This window comes from Arachis ipaensis, chromosome B10 (genome assembly GCF_059453495.1).
Source record: "Arachis ipaensis isolate K30076 ecotype BB chromosome B10, ASM5945349v1, whole genome shotgun sequence".
Taxonomy (NCBI): Eukaryota; Viridiplantae; Streptophyta; class Magnoliopsida; order Fabales; family Fabaceae; genus Arachis; species Arachis ipaensis.
In genome coordinates this window covers 58,936,023-58,948,894 of record NC_142435.1, presented here as the reverse complement: position 1 = coordinate 58,948,894, position 12,872 = coordinate 58,936,023, and the positions used below count along the sequence as shown (strand labels likewise).

The 12,872-nt window shown below is 41.1% G+C and overlaps 1 non-coding gene across 1 annotated transcript; it reads left to right on the top strand.

The window, feature by feature from the left end:
• The first annotated feature begins 12,410 nt into the window (after positions 1–12,410).
• LOC148580201 (small nucleolar RNA R71) lies at positions 12,411–12,514 on the top strand. The gene has a single exon (XR_015899308.1). It is a non-coding gene; the product is annotated as a small nucleolar RNA R71 (small nucleolar RNA).
• Positions 12,515–12,872: the final 358 nt, after the last annotated feature.

The window sequence follows — 12,872 nt, the reverse complement described above, 5'->3', positions numbered from 1 at the left end:
CGGTTCAATTACCGGTTTGCAGGTTTTTACGATTTTTTGCAGAAAACACATTTTCTGACTCAGAAAGACCCACTGAGTCCTAGAATGATGTTAAAAACCTCAAATTCCCACTCTAACTTTTGGAATCAAATTTGGGCAACGTAACCACTTAATTAACCAGTTCAATTAATTGCGATTTTTACACACTCCCTCTAATAAACTAACACTCGTACAGAAAAATAGCTCTAAATAGAGAAATGCAGAATATAGAGCAGTCGAAAGGCAAACACAAAAAACAGACAGTTAAAACATATACCAAAAAGAAAAAAAAAATACCAACTTGATTAAATTGGAGTAAAGCGAAACGCAAGGAGTAGCACAAAGTACAGGATGAGCACACAAATGCACGAACAAACCAGAAAGGTCAAAGCAGCAAAAAGAAAAATACAAAATAGAGTAGAAGGAGAGAACCACGAGCGAGGGAAATAAAAGGAGAAATAGAAATGGTTACAAATAAAAAAACCAAACGTTTTGAAAAGAAACATGAAGAGGCAAAGGGCAAAAATGGAAAGAGAGACCAAAAAAGTCTCCTCGCATTAAATGTCATTATGACACATAGGAGAACACAATTGACAAACTTCCCTTTGGGAAGAGCAACGGGCATGTGACAAGACAAATCACTCGACGGTTTACCGATCTTGCACGCAACCCCCAGACAACGCACTCCTCGTCTGACCATGAAACGGCTAGGAGCACCCTGAATCCCCAACCTCAACCAAGGAACCTGGATGGCGTACTCCTCGCCAAGCCATGCAATGGCAACCAAAAAAGCCCCTTCACCAACGAAACCAAGTATACTCGCTCTCTCAATCTGGGAGAAACTGTTACGAACCCGGTTACCGGATCTCCCAACTCGGAGCGACCTCCGATGTGATTAGCGGGCCTCGACCCCCTTGCTGTTCGAATCATCCCTACAATTCCTAACCAACATTTGAAATCAAATATCCCTCTTATCTTAACAGATAAGATAAGATAACTATCCCAATCTATATAAATGGGGAGCTAGACTACCAGAGGCCCCTTAGGTACGTCACTCATTCTACAACTTTGTACCTCTCAAATTCATTGTGACTTGAGCGTTAGAATGTCTTTGTAGGTACCATTTCTCGCCGCTCCAATCAAACGATCCGACAACTGCCTTGACTCGCAAGTCTGATCCATCTCACTACCCGTACGAGAGACCTCTAGTACAGCTAGCACTTAATTAACTGAGTTCTATTGTTTTCAATTTGTACACATAAAATAATATAATCTACATTTATATTTATCAAAATTTACATATATCAATTAATATAATTTATTTATTAAAAAGGGTTGGGCCGAGAAATTTATGTATTTTTGCAGGTAGCACTTCCAACGTAATTTGTGCTCAAACAAGTTCATGTTCGCGAGTTCCTCAATTACAATAAAATTGGAAGTTCATTTATAACTCGAAATACTATCCATGACTAGTAAACTAGGTGCCTGATCCAATGCTCTTTGAACTTTTGGAGTATTAAAACTCCTTTTAAAGAGTTAAATAAAAGTTAACACTTATATTTATTTTTTGTCCTTTTTATTTAAAATTTGTTTGGACTAAGATTATTATTATTTCAATTTGGGTCATTTTAAACCCGTCATGTTTTTGGATTAACATTACTCATATTAAATTATTATAATATTATTATAATATTATTATAATAAAAAAGTATTGTAACATTATTATAAAACGTTTAAAAAATTGAAAAGTCAAACATATTTTTTTGTATTAATTTTAAAAGACTAAAATTTTTTTTAAGATTAAAGTTATTTAATTTGAATTAAAAATATAATTTAATTTTAAAAAGAACAAAACTAAAAAAAATTATATTTAAATTTAAAAAGATAAAATTATCTTTAAAAAAAGATTAATTTAAAAATTATAAAATATTTATTTGAATATTAATAAAAAGACTAAATCATCTTTTTGGTATTGACGTTGTTTAAATACATCAAAAAACTAGAAATTTAAACGATAAAAATTATTTTAGAATTAGATTTGTTTAAATGAATTAAAAAATATAATTTTAAATTTTAATTTATCAAATACTCTTATAGATAATTTTATAAAGACAAAAATATCCCTATAAAAATTAAGGACCGACTTACAAGCTCAAATAACCAATTCAACAATAGATTATATAACTTTTATCTAACCCTAATTTTACTTCAATCATCATTCACCTTTTTTTTATTTATATTTTTTTGGTTGTACAAAATTTTTTCTTTGTTTTTCTTTTATTTAAAAATATAATTCTAATTTGGATTGTGTTACGGATCCGACCCTCGGATCCCGGATCCAAGGTTAGACCCGAACCCGGCTTCACGGGTCCAACCCGCCTCTCTCTTCTAGAAGGCCCGAAGCCGGCCCGCTAGAACTCCTAACCGACTTTCGAAATCAAACGTCTTCCCTATCTTAGCCAAACAAGATAAGATAAGATAACTCCCATCACCTATAAATAGAGGACCCAAGTCCCTACAGGTATTCATTCATTCCTCACACCTTATACCTCTTAGATCCATTCTGACTTGAGCGTCGGAGTGTCTTTGCAGGTACCTCCCCCCATTACTTCAGTCAAATCATCCGGCATCCGCCTCGACCCGCAAGTTCCCGATCCATCTCTCAACCCGCACCGAAGACATCCGGTACATTGGCGCCGTCTGTGGGGAATACTACGTCGGTTGAGTCGGAATGGCGGACGAATTTGAAGCACATTCCGTCAGCCATCAAGATGGCTCCAGAACGCGGAACCCTACCCCTGAAAACCAAGAAGCTATACTCCACAGAAGGATTGCAAGCACTGTCCATAACAAAGAAGACACTACTATCATCACAAAAACCCGGCATCCCGAGAACCTGGAAGAAAAGTCGGCCCAAATAATCCAGGAGCTCTGCCACCCAGTATAAGAACTCAAGGGCCGGATCGCCGCAAAAGAAAAACGCATCACCGGAAACGAAAGTCATGCGACTTCTAGATTCAGATCCCGCCACGGCAGATCGCCAGAACGGCGACACGCCAAAAGGCATGATAGAATCACCTCGCGCGGTCAAAGACGCGATAGATACGACTGCAGTATCTCCTGCGATCCCGCTCACACGGAAGACGACCGACGACACCGAGACACCAAGCGCACGAGGAACGACCACACGATAATTGGAGCTACCCCCTTCACAGAAAGGATCTTAAAAGCAAAATTCCCCAAATGTTTCGATAAACCCACGGATATGAAGTACGACGGAACAAAAGATCCCCAGGAACACCTAACGAGGCAGAATGAACCTAGAAGGAGCAGCCGACGCAGTCCGATGCAGAGCTTTCCTGATAACCCTAGCAGAGCCAGCAATAAGTGGTTCAACGCCCTCCCAAACGGATCCATAACCAGCTTCCACGACATCTCGCGAAAATTCATGGCCCAATTCACAACTAGAATCACTAAAGCCAAACACCCCATCAGTCTACTAGGGGTCACACAGAAACAAGACGAATCCACAAGGAAATACCTCGACCGCTTCAATGATGAATGCCTAACGGTCGACGGACTCACGGATTCCGTCGCAAGTCTCTGTCTAACCAACGGGCTCATGAACGAAGATTTTCAAAAACACCTTATCACCAAACCAGTATGGACCATGCACGAGATCCAGAATGTCACCAGAGATTACATCAATGACAAGGAAGTCAGCCAGGTCATCGCCGCCAATAAACGGCAACACGGCAACACCCAGCACGGCAGTTCGGCGCCCCGGCATAACCCACCACCCAGAGAAAATCAGAGGGACCACCCTAAGCCAACAAACGCAAACCGACCGCCTAGAATCGGCAAATTCTCCAATTGCACACCCCTAACAGCTCGAATTACCGAGATATACCACCAAATAGCGGACAGAGGTATCATCCCAAAAGCCCGGCAACTTAAAGAAAGAACGGGTGGCAGCAAAACCTTTATTGCGACTACCACCGAGGATACGGGCACAGGACACAAGACTGTTTCGACTTTAAGGACGCTCTCGAACAAGCCACAAGGGATGGCAAACTCCCAGAGTTCGCCAAAATCATCAGAGAACCAAATCACGCGGAAAGAGACAGGTTGCCAGAAAGAGAAGGGCACAACCCGAGGACACAAAAATAAACCCCCAGGGAAAGCCCAGAAGATGATCCAACCATAATAGTGAACGTTATCACAGGCAAGGACATGTCAGGCAAATCGAAAACAACACTAAAAAAGGACTTCAAATTCCTGGCCGTCAGAGACCAAGCTCCAACCAATACCAACGGCAAAACGATAACTTTCCTACCCAAGGACTGCTAGCACGGCACCTCGGCCGAAGACGCTCCTTTCGTCATCTCGGCAAGAATCGGAACGGGAATAGTCCGGAGAATATTGGTGGACACCGGCACAGACTTCATGCACGGAAAACTTGTCTCTCAACAAATCTCCCTTCGGCAAGTGTACCGAATTTGTCGTCAAGTAAAAACTCACAATAGAGTGAGGTCGAATCCCACAGGGATTGATTGATCAAGCAACTTTAATTAGAAGAATGTTCTAGTTGAGCGAATCCAGAATTTGGGTTGAGAGTTGCAGAAAATACAATGGCGGGAATGTAAATAACAGAAAAGTAATTGCTAGAATTAAAGGACTGGAAGTAAACGACTGAAAATAAAATGCAGAATTGTAAATGGGAATGGGGGATTTGCTCATAAAAGTAAATGGCAAAAATTAAAGAGAATGGGTAAGATCAGAGATGGGGAGTTCATTGGGCTTAGGAGATGTTGCAATTCTCCGGATCAAGTTCATTTTCATCTCTTCCTCAATCAATGCACTCATTGATCTCCTTGGCAATCTTAAGTGATTAAATTACAATTTCTTGCAATTCAATCTCTCAAATCTTGATCAATAGCCAATTCTTTGGTCAATTGCTCATGAGAAGAGATGAAGTATGGTCACTGATTATACCACATGCATTTCCCAAATCAAGTATTGAGAGGGTTATAGTCACATACCCATCCAAACCTAATTTGGTCCAGGATGAGAAAGCATTTCTAGCTTGATCTCTTCATTCCTCTTTCAAGGTTCAAAAGAGATCCAAGTTTGAATAGCTTCTCTTCCAAGATAACTACTCAATTGGATGAAGATCGAAAACTTTCAAGTAAAATTAAGAGGAAAGATAGAAGAAGAATAATGAAAATTAGTATTGATCCATCAAATTACAACAGAGCTCCCTAACCCAATGACAGGGGTTTAGTTGTTCATAGCTCTTGAAAATGAAAACAAAGATGGAGAATACATCATAAAACTAGAATTTGCAAAGAAAGTAAAATACAGAGAGTAGTTCTCTTTTTCCAGCCTCCAGAACTCCTTATCAATTCAAAGCTACTTCTATATATACTACTCTTCTCAGCTTCTAGTGTGATTCTTCAAGTCTTGGGCCTTTGGATCTTTAGTTTGAAGCAGTTCCTTTCTTTATTTGGGCTTGCCTTTACTTGTAGAGAGAAAGTGTGAAGTGGGCGGAGACTTTAGTTCAGGACGTTAGGGGTGTTAATATTTAGTGAGAATATAAGTTCGAGAACGTTAGTGACACTTAACATTGTCACTAACGTTCCAATGCACCCCTTTGCCTCACGTTAAAACCCACGTTAACTAGGTTAACGTGGCTTTTAACGTTGCCTTGTTAACCTTCAAGAACGTTAGTGACACTCAACATTGTCACTAACGTTCCAGCGTGCCCCTTCTTGCTTCACGTTAAAGCCCATGTTAACTAGCTTAACGTGGCTTCTAACGTGGCCTTTGCCATCCTTCGAGAACGTTAATGACATTCAACATTGTCACTAACGTTCCAATGTGCCCCTAGGTCTCACGTTAGAGTCCACGTTAACTAGGTTAACGTGGCTTCTAACGTGGCCATCCTTAGCCATCCCAATGTTAGTGACAATGTTGAGTGTCACTAACGTTGGCTCATCCTTCATTTCTCATCGTTAGCTTCCACGTTAACCAAGTTAACGTGGAAGTTTACGTGACTCTTGGGGGTTGCGTGGTTGCTTCAACGTTAGTGACAATGTTGAGTGTCACTAACGTCGTCGACAACTCTTCATCCCTTACGTTAGTTCCCTCGTTAACCAAGTTAACGTGGGAGTTAACGTGGTACTTTGCATCATAGGCCAACGTTAGTGACAATGTTGAGTGTCACTAACGTTGGCTTCTCTTCCCCCCCTTAACGTTAGAGGCCACGTTAACTAGGTTAACGTGGCTTCTAACGTGGCCACTTATGAGTAATTGCCAACGTTAGTGACAATGTTAAGTGTCACTAACGTTGGCTCAGCTTCTTTTCTCCACATTAGAGTTCACGTTAACTTAGTTAACGTGACTCTCTAACGTGGGCATTGATGGTTTTTTGAGAGTGTTATTGGCAATCACTTTTCTCATTAACCTTGTAAGTTACCTCCCCTTTTCTTGCTTCCTTTTGGTCCTGAAATCAAGCAATAAAGTGCATCAAAGCTCTAGTCCAATTCATGAGTAATGCAACATAATATTTGTCACTAAACTTATGCAAAATCCTCATGAAATTATGTAAAATGCACAATGTATGCTTGAATCAAGGCATAGGTGAATATCTACCCAAAACTAGCTTATTTCCTAAAGAAATGCATGAAACTAACCTAAAAACAGTAAAGAAAAGGTCAGTGAAACTGGCCAAGATGCCCTGGCATCACAACACCAAACTTAAAGCTTGCTTGTCCCTAAGCAAGTACTGGAACAAGAGAATGATGAATGGAATGTCCAGAGGAATGAGTCATTCTTGTGGAAGTTATGTTACTGATTTTATGGTGGTTTCATGCATAGCAACTTAGGTTCATTCCATTACTGGCTTTCAGACCTTTATCATGTCCTAAAACACCCACTTTGTTTATATCCCATGAGACTTTTATTCATTGATCTTTTTATTGTTATTTCAAGGGTTGTTTGTGTTATTTAGGCTAAGTGCTCTGTAAGGGGGCAACTCTTTAAGATAAGCTTTCAGCCAACACTCCCGAACCAGTTGGTTCAAGGTGCTAGGTGTTGAGACACCCCTAAGGACATACTCCCTCAAGCCTATCCCCCATACATACACACCACAGGCATATAGTTTGTTTATTTTCTTTTCTTGAGACCTTGGTGTCCAGCACTTCTTTGGGTTACTAAATGCTCTGTAGTGAAGGTTACTCTTGATAGTGGACTTTCAGCTGATAATCCCGAGTTAGTTAACTCAAGTTACCAGGTGATAAGGCACCCCTAAGAGCTTATTCATCCAAGTAGATCCCTCACACAGGAGCACCACAGACACTTGCCTCAAGATTAAACCATTGATGCCTAGCCTTATTGCTTACTCTTTTTCTTTTGTTTTTCACTTCCATTGTTCTTTCCCTTTTCTCTTCTTAGGATCTTGTTATTAACTTAGTCTCATGAGTGTATCCAAAGCAAAGTACTCAGGCCATATAATTGTCATCCCAGCCTTGTGGTTGAACCAACATAGCTAACTTATGACTACCCCAAAGATTCATGAATGCACTTCCACAATATGAACTCCACTCTGGTCTTTTAAAAACATAAACCTTCTCTTCTTCATTTGATTCAAAAGGAACAAGCATACAAGTAAGTTAAGTAAGGATGCAGCGACATAAAGACTAGCACACATAGACCTATTCAATACCACAAACTTAAAAGACATGATTGACAAAGGTTTAACATAACATGGAAGCAAGTTCTATTTCATACAAGATCTTCCTTATTTTAAGACATAGAGAAAGATGGAACAAAGAAGGAACTCCACCACTTTTTACTGTTGTGGATGTCCATGCTCTTTTCCTTGCTTGTCCTCCTTGTTTCCTCTTGCATTTCCTCGCATCCGTGCCAATCTTGCTTGCTTCCAATCCTCAAGTGCCTTCCTCACTGACTCATGACTCTCTTCCACCCTTTGTCTTTTCTTTCGTGCTAATTCATCCTTCATTTCGTCATACTTGGCTATTCCTGGATGCAATACTGGCAGCTGTCCCACTAAGTAGCCGAGCCTGGCTTGAGTGTTTATATGATGTCCTGTTTCGCTCATGTAAACTCCTTCTGCGAATGCCCTTTGCTCGTCCAATAGTTCTGCCTGTTCTATTTGTCTTCGATGCATCTCATGTATGTGTGCCCCTTGATGTGCTTGGTTGTTGATTAGCCTCTGGGTGGATTCTTGTTGCTCGTTTTGCCTTTGTTCCATCCTGTTGAATGCTTCTCCCCATTGTTGTCCTTGGCTTAGTTGCTGTTTCATCATTTGCCTTTGCCACTCACCTTGCTGAGTCATCCATCTTGAAAGTGTTTCCTTTTGCTGCCCCATCATCTGTAGTTGAAGCTCTTTCTGTGCTCCTTGGCTTTCCAAATATTGTCTAGATAAGCCATCAATGGCCTCCTACAATTGGTGCATGTCCAAGGTCTGTTGTGCTTGACCCTCTGAGACTTGGCCTTCCACTACTTGAGGGGATGTCCTCTTTCTTTGCTTCCGTTGAGGCAGGGGGGATGCTGCAGCATTCATCCTTCGGACCGTTATTGGAATGCCCTCCTTTATCCAAACGGGGTCCTCATCTTCAAAAACCACCCTAGCTTTCTTGCATATTCGGTAAATAGTGCTGGGGTAACCTAATGTTCCTCTTGAGTCGCTTTTCTCTGCCATCTTTCTAATGCCTTGAGCTATGATCTCATGAACTTTGATTTCTCCTCCCTTGAGTATACAATGCACCATTGTTGCTCTCTCGAGATTCACCTCCGAGTTGTTTGCAGCTGGGAGAATAAACCTCCTCACTAGCTCGAACCACCCCTTAGCTTCAGGAGTGAAGTCTGTTCTCTTAATGAACTTTGGTTTATTTCCTGCACCCCTTTCCCAGTCAGCTCCTGGTACACAAAGGTCTCGTAAAAGCTGGTCATAATTGGGGTTGTTGTCTAATCTTGAGTGGTAACTTTCTTCTTCAAACGGTATAGACTAGCTTCAATGCTCTCATTACACTCATGGGACCAAAATCCACCATTGTTCCTCTCACAAAGCTTGTATATGACTCATCTTTCTTATCATATCTGACTGTATTTGCATAAAATTCTCTTATGAGATTTGCATTCACCTTAGTGACCGGGTCAGTGAGGAGCTCCCATCTTCTCCTTTCTACCTTCTCTGTGATTTCGGGGCATTCAGTCTTCTTAACTTGAAATCCCAGCTCATAGATGATTTCCTTATCAACCATCCACCCGTATTGCAATGCATGATGCAAGCTTCTAAATCTCTTCTCATCATATGGGTGTTCTTCCATGGGTTCCTTTCCCTCCCTTCTTTTAGAACTTGAAGATGCCATGAATGATGATTAATATGTGAAGGTGGTAAGGTTGTGGAGACTTTTGGTTGTTTAGGGTTTTATGGCAATGAAGAGAGTGAGAGGAGGAATGTTTATAATCAGATAGGGGGTGTATTGTATCGAAATGAAAAGTGGTGAAGGGTGTGTGATGACAATGAAGGGTGGTACGGACAAGGGTCGTTTATATAAAGAGGTTGTGAGAGAATGGAGGGTGTAGATTGATGAAGTGGTCACTTGATGGACGGTTAGGGTTATGCATGGCTAGAAGACAAGGATCATCACTTTATGATGGGGATTGCTCGGTCTTCTAGGGGTTCCATTTTTTTCAATGTTGCATGGCAACATTTTCCAATGTATTCCCTCTTTAGAACAAGTGTGTAACCCCTCCTCTTGTGGTGCCCGAACCTTCTTTGTTTGGTTGTCCAATCTATCCCTTTTTATGCTCCTTTTCTTTTCCTATAAAGATTTAAAATAAGAAAATTAATATCATAAAAAAAATTCAAACTCTACTGCTAGAATAAAATGAAAAAGGATTTGATTGTTTATTTATGAATTCCAACTAACTAACTAACTATTGGTGGGTCCTTATATGCATTTTGGTGGCACCATGGGGTGACACCAAACTTAGTTTGAAGCAATGTGATGAAAAATTTTGTTCAAAGCTCCCAAGACTAGCATGCATCTTGGTTTGCTTTGAACACCAAACTTGTTCTTCACTATATACTGCATGATAAAGATTTCACCAAATGTTCGTCAAGTTTGGGTTGAAATTCATAAACATTGATTTATTCATTATTTTAAAAACATATAAAACATGGGTTGCCTCCCATGAAGCGCTTCTTTAGCGTCACTAGCTTGACGTTTTTCCTTCATCAGGGTGGTTGGTAGTGCTTAAAGTCCTCCCCTCTTGCTGTGGACTTGTATCCATTGGTTGGATCAATGATCTCCACATGTTCCAGGGAAAGAACTCAGTTGATAGTGAAGACCTTAGGTAACTGAGATGGTACAGTAGGGAGATTAGGGGGAATATCTGGGAAGTAAGCTGAGACAACTCTATCCCCTGGAGAGAAATCTTCCGTAGGGATTTTCTTGTTCCTCCATCTCCTTGGTACCTTCTTCTTTGTTTCTTTTGAGGTTGCCTTCCCCTTGGTGACCTCTTTTCTCCAAGGAGTTATGATGTTGTCTTCACCTGCCTCTAGAGGTTTGGGTTCCTCCAACTTTTCTTTGAGCTGTGGCAATTGCTGTTTTTCTTGTTTATCAATTGAGGGGGTTTCAGAATGAACTGGCTGTGCTTCAGTGCTTGTCTCCTCCTTCAGTGTCTCCTTATCGTTTGTGCTTAGTTCCTTGTCCTCTTGATCTGTTTCTTGTGAGAGTTTGAAGACGTTGAAGCTGAGTCGTTCATCATGGATTCTCAATATTAGCTCCCCTTTCTCTACATCAATAAGTGCTCTGGCCGTAGCTAGGAATGGTCTTCCCAATATGATTGGGTGAGTGTGACTCTCTTCCATGTCCAGAATGACAAAGTCTGTTGGGAGAAAGTACTTTCCAACCTTTAGCAACACATTTTCCACCACTCCTATTGCTTGCTTTTGAGTTTTGTCAGCCAGTCTGATGATTACATCTGTGGGCATTATCTCATTAATCTGCAGCCTCTTCACCAGGGATAAAGGCAATAAGTTGATGCTGGCCCCCAAATCACATAGTGCTCTATCGAACATAGTTTCACCTATGGCACAAGGGATGTGAAAACTCCCTGGGTCTCTTCTTTTCGTAGGCAACTCAGGTTGAATAAGGGCACTACATTCTTTGTTCATCACTATAGTCTGGCCTCCTTTATGTGAGCTTTTCCTGGGAAGAAGTTCCTTCATATACTTGATGAATGCAGGTATTTGTTGAATTGCCTTGATGAATGGTATGTTTACATGCAGAGATGCAAACAAGTCTAGAAACCTTGAGTATATTCTCTTTCCCACAGCACCATTGAGCAGTTGAGGGAAGGGAGCATAGAGCTTCAGCAACTCTTGTTGTGAAATTTCTGGTCCTTGGTGATTTCTATCCTCCTCCTTTATTGAGTTGTCTTCAGGTTGTTTGCAAAGTTTGCCTTGCTTGTCTTCAGTCTCTTGATCACTCGTAGTGACCATTTTGCAATCTTCCCATCTTACTTTCTTTGCTTCTCCTTTGGGGTTCTTCTCCGTGTCACTTGGGAAGCTATCAGTAGTTTTGGGAATCTTCTCAGCTAAATATCCCACCTGGAATTCCATCTTCCTAATGGTTTCTCCCTGGTTCTTAATATTGGCTCGCACCTCCTCTTTGGACACCTTATTTTCTTGAATCTCTTGGCATATTCCTTCAAGTAAGGCTTCAATCTTAGAGAGCCTGTCATCAATTGATGAGTGGTTTGGAGCAGATGTGCTGTTTTGGTTTTGATAAGTATGTGGAGAAGTGTTGTTGTGGGGGTGTTGAGATGTCCTCTGGGTGAATTGTTGGTGAGCTGCATTGTCGTTGGAGTTGTAACGTCTCTGGTCTTGGATTTGATCTTGCTCACTTCCCCACCCAAAGTTCGGGTGGTTTCTCCATCCAGGGTTGTAAGTCTTGGAGTATGGATCATAGTTTTTCCTTGGTGAATTCCCAATGTAGTTGGCTTGCTCCTGACTTCCCTCTGCTTCTTCATTCACTCCTTCTTGGATTGTTGATGAAGATGAGATTGCTGCTACTTGGTTCCTCTCCATCTTCTTGGTGAGGTCAGCCAGCTGCTGGGTAATGAGCTTGTTTTGGGCCAACAGAGCATCTACATTGTTTAGCTCCATCACTCCTCTTGTGTTCCCTCTTTCGAAAGCATAGAAGTAGTCGTTTTCTGCTACTATTTCAATAACATCTATGGCTTCCTCAATGGTCTTCTTCTTGTTCAAGGATCCTCCAGATGAATGGTCCACGGCCTTCTTTGACTCATAAGAGAGCCCTTCATAGAAAATGTGCAGCTGGACCCATTCGTTGAACATGTCAGGTGGACATTTCCTTGTTAAGTCCTTGAACCTCTCCCATGCTTCATACAGAGTCTCACCATCTTGTTGCCTGAAAGTTTGAACCTCAGCTCTCAGCCTATTGATTCGTTAAGGAGGGTAAAATCTTGCTAAGAATTTGTTCACCACATCCTCCCAAGTTGTCAAGCTCTCCCTTGGGAAAGATTCCAGCCACTTGGCTGCCTTGTCCCTGAGTGAGTAAGGAAATAAGAGCAGTCTATAGGCGTCAGGATGAACACCATTAGATTTCACTGTGTCACATATTCTCAGGAAGGTGGTCAAATGTTGATTGGGGTCTTCTTGAACACCTCCTCCAAACGAACAGTTGTTCTGAACAAGGGTGATGAGCTGTGGTTTAAGTTCAAAGTTGTTGGCATGGATTGTTGGCTTTTGGATGCTACTTCCACAATTGCCTGGGTTTGGATTAATGTAAGAGCCC